Here is a 4,269-nt window from a genome sequence, read left to right as displayed (position 1 = left end):
GTATAACAGGCTATTGTGTGTTTCTTGGTGAATCTCTCATCTCTTGGCGCAGTAAGAAACGAAATGTGGTATCTCTTTCGAGCACTGAGACATAATATCGAGCTATGCCCACTACAGCTAAGGAGATTGTTCACCTCCAGCGTCTCCTTAGTCACTTGGGAGTTTCTCTTTCCAGGTCCACACCGATGCATTGTGATAACAGGAGTGCATCCATATTGCCAGGAATTCTGTTTTTCACGAGAGGATGAAACACATTGAGATTGATTGTCACTTTGCTCGTGAACAGTTTTTGTCAAATGTTCTCTCCTTGGCTTTCACTTATTCTGCTGAGCAACTTGGGACTTCTTCACAAAGTCTCATACTATTTCTCATCATCAGCTTCTCATTGGCGAACTCTCGATGTTTGAACCACCTTGAGTTTGAGGGGGTGTTAGAGATGTGTATTATTGTGAATACTTTAGACTAGAAGGATAGTATAGTCTTTTATTATTACTCTTGTATATATACTCTTGTACACTTATCTTGAAGATATCAATATAATTTTATCACAGTTTATAGATTTTATGTGAGGACAATCCACAATAGAGTTGATGTTTGTTATAGTGATTGATGAACTCATATGACATATCTAAGGTGAGGTACCTTGGTGCATTTTGCTTGCAAATGATATACTTTTAGTGGACGAAACAATATTAGGAGTTAACTCAAAGCTCGAGAAATGGAGCGACCAATAAAGTCTAAGAACTAAAACATAATATATGAAATATAAGTTTTAATAATAGTAGCCAAGAGAACGAACAAATAATTGAATTATTTGGGATAGAAGCTAGGAAGCATTGACTCGGCAAAATCGTTGCCGAGTCCCGAGTCCCCTGCGTACTGAGTTCGCCCTCGCGTTTGACTAGCGAAAATATGGCTCAGACGCGCGATGACCGCGTCTCCATAGTTGGACCAGCATCGACGCACCTTCGACGCGGGAGAGACGCGCGACTGACTCGTTTGTTACCCTTAATTCAGAGTTTCAGACGAAAGAAGCCCTAACCTAAAAATCGAACGCGAACCTCAGAATCGACTTGTCGTGCCTTCGTCTTCTCTAGTTTGCCCTCGTCGTGCCTTCTGTGCTTCGACTTCGAATCCTTGTCTGCTACTGTAATACCCCGTTCGAAAAAATGAACGTGAATCAAAATAAAAGTAATTAAAAATGTCAAATTTTTACAAATGAAATTGAAGAGTTTAATTGTGGAAGTTTCGGTTCTAAAATGGTAAGAATCGAACTTAACGAATCCGGAATTTGATAAAAACATAATAGGAACTCGAATGTCATAATCGTCAATAAGTTGCTGATAATTTGGTAAATAGGACTGTTAGTAGGGGTATTTTCGGAATTTCATAATTGGATGGCATTTTTGAAATTAAAACTTGGTTATTTTGAAATTTTGTTAAAAAGGTGGGGACAAAAGTGATATATTTGCTGTTGCCATCAAATAGACAAAGAAATCATATTTATGTAAAAAAAAAAAAATCAACTCATTCTTTCTCTCACGCAAGCACCATCGGCCAACACCACAACTCTGTCGTCCGGCCACCGTTTTGGACGGTCAACCTACCGAGAAGCTTCTCCTGACCCCCACGAGCATAACCCAAGCAACCTCGCCTCAAACCGTCACCCGTAGACACCGGAATCACGCTTGGAAGATTATGGCCACCGTGAAGAAAAAGCTCCGATTTGGCCAACTCCGGCCACAGCTTAGCATGCCGTCACCACCATTCACCTCACCGGACTGAGGAGCACCTAGCCCAACCAACTTCCGGCCAAAACAACCCCCTGATGCCGGAGATTCGAGTTTGACCCGAAATGGGTCAATTTGACCCGGTTTTGACCCGGCTGGAATTTCATTTTCCGGCGACCCCGAAGTTCTATTCTAACTTGTTTCGTTGTTCTGAACGTGTTGGCGATGTTTTTGGATCCATACGGATAGCGTTGGAGCATCTTGGCAATTTCGTCGTAAATACGCTTATACATATGATATACGTGCTGGTATAAATACCAAGCTAAAGTATTATTTTTGATTAATTTGGTTATGAGTATGATAAATAGATTAGTAGTAGACTATGATTAGTGGACTCGTGTATTTGGTGGGGGACGAGTGTGAGGGGTATTGGATAGTCTTGCGTATAAACCGAATAATGTAGAAAATACTTAGAAGTCGAACTAGTTTGAATTGGAGGATTGAATATCGGATCATTATGTTAAATAATAAGCATTCTAAATAATATTTAGATGATATATGTTTTATATAGACACGTACTAATTAGATAGGCTAGCCAAGGGTATTTTGGAAATTTAAATTGTGGATGTTTATTAACCAGTATTATACTGGCATATTGGAATAGGTGATCGAGGAGATTGGACTTGATACCGTAGACGGTTAATTATTGGATGCACTGCTATCGAGGTAGGGATTTCTCGCCCTTTTATTTCGAAACACTTTCAAGCCACCGAATTGTTTGAATGGTAAGCTTTGGTTTCCGCCTCAATCATTTCCGAAGGGAAACAAGCCTTGCATGCTTACCATTGTTTTCTTTGTATTAATGCCAGTGAAATGTTATTGGTGAATATTCATAACCCTTGAAATGCTTGGTCATAAATCAGGCATTGTGTGATTTTTCATGCATCATGATATATGAATGTCTCTGTATATATATGTTGCACGAATGACATGAATTTTAAGAATTTACATTAGATGCATGGTGGGTCCCGAGGATGGTCTCAGGCTCACGTTAGGTATTGGAGGTTATTTGGGCACTTGTGTGGATGATGGATAGGAGCCTTGTGATGGTCCTAGTCCGTAGGATTCCCGTAGCGGTATTTATTACTGCACGTTGGCTAGTATTTGACGCTAGGCCAGGCGTGGCAGGTTGAGATATCACTGTGGGGCCAGCAGTGAGTGGTTGCGACCACATACATGCCAACCTTCTCTCTAGCAGTTTGAGATTGACGTTGATGGATGATGGATATTTGTTTCTTGGTATTGTTTGGATGCTAAAGAGAGAGGTAGCGTGGGTGGATTCTCGTCAGCTTATCGTCGCAGGATGAGAATCTGATCCGTCGGCTTGGGTGTCATTGGAGGCGGATATGGAGGTTCGGTTGGGTTGATCGGGTGCATTAGTTTTGCATTGCATATTGTTGCATTGATGATTCGTTATAAATTTCCAGCCATACTACTGTTCTTGTGTTCTATTATTTATCCCTACTGAGCCTTCTGCTCACCCTATCTATTTTTCTCCCCACAGGCGAGACAGGATCTAATGCACAGGCTGTGGATCAGTAGTGGGATGCGTGACGGAGGTGGCCTGGACTCTTGTGTGCTCATTTGTGTTTATGTGGTACATGTGTGTGGTTATATATATTTGGATGTATATGTATGACTTGTTGTTTGCATGCCACAGTTGTGGGAGTAGGTTATTGTACTTGGAGTTATGCTTATGTTTTGGACGAGGATTGTATTTGGTTAGTCGGGAGTGAGGTCCCGTGACTACTGTGTGACTGATGACGATGATTATTTGTGTTTGATGGTGGACCCTGAGGGTCGGTTGACTTAAATGGTATTAGAAGTATTTTCTTTGCTTGGGTACTGTTTACAGGTTGGGTTCCTCAATTTATGGGGAGATGCTGTCGAAATTTTTGGAAAAATTTTATGTTGGTTTGGGATGTAACACGTGAGATGCACGTGGTTGTGTTTGGTGTGTTGGTTGTTGTGTATTTGTCATTTTCTTCACGCTCCGCGGATCGTGGGGTGACAGCTACGACTGCCGTGACTTTGAGTCCTCTGGTTTGCCTTCTCTACTTCGACTTGGATTTCTCTGCTTTGCCTTCTCTGCTTGCTCCTTCTACTTCTCTGGTTTGACTTATCTACATCGACTTCTCTGGAAAGGATCTTATCTGGGTCGACTACTCTAGATCGACAACTTTCTTTGTTCAAGGAAGAAGCCTTCGTGCTTTCTTCTCTTCCAGAGACTTCTCTGGTCCTAATGTGAGCTTGGGTCTTCTTCTTGAAGGCGTGGGCTTTATTCTTTTATGTTATTGGGCTTTATATCTTGTAAATATCTGTTTGTTTCATTAAGTCCCTTCTTTTATTGGTTAATCCACAACTACTACATGTATAAAATATATATATATATATATATACAATCCGTCTCACATGAGGGATCCCGCATCCGCTTTAACTTGCGGGACATCCTTTTCCATTCGTTAGATCAATCCAATGG

The 4,269-nt window shown here is 41.1% G+C and overlaps 1 long non-coding RNA gene across 1 annotated transcript; it reads left to right on the top strand.

Annotated features, from left to right (window-relative positions):
• Nucleotides 1-1,486: 1,486 nt before the first annotated feature.
• Nucleotides 1,487-3,647, top strand: LOC119983136. The gene is made up of 3 exons (XR_005464554.1): nt 1,487-2,038; nt 2,395-2,456; nt 3,295-3,647. It is a non-coding gene; the product is annotated as an uncharacterized LOC119983136 (long non-coding RNA).
• Nucleotides 3,648-4,269: the final 622 nt, after the last annotated feature.

The sequence above is a fragment of the Tripterygium wilfordii genome, chromosome 17 (assembly GCF_013401445.1).
Source record: "Tripterygium wilfordii isolate XIE 37 chromosome 17, ASM1340144v1, whole genome shotgun sequence".
Lineage (NCBI taxonomy): Eukaryota > Viridiplantae > Streptophyta > Magnoliopsida > Celastrales > Celastraceae > Tripterygium > Tripterygium wilfordii.
This window is presented reverse-complemented; position numbering and strand designations above follow the sequence as displayed.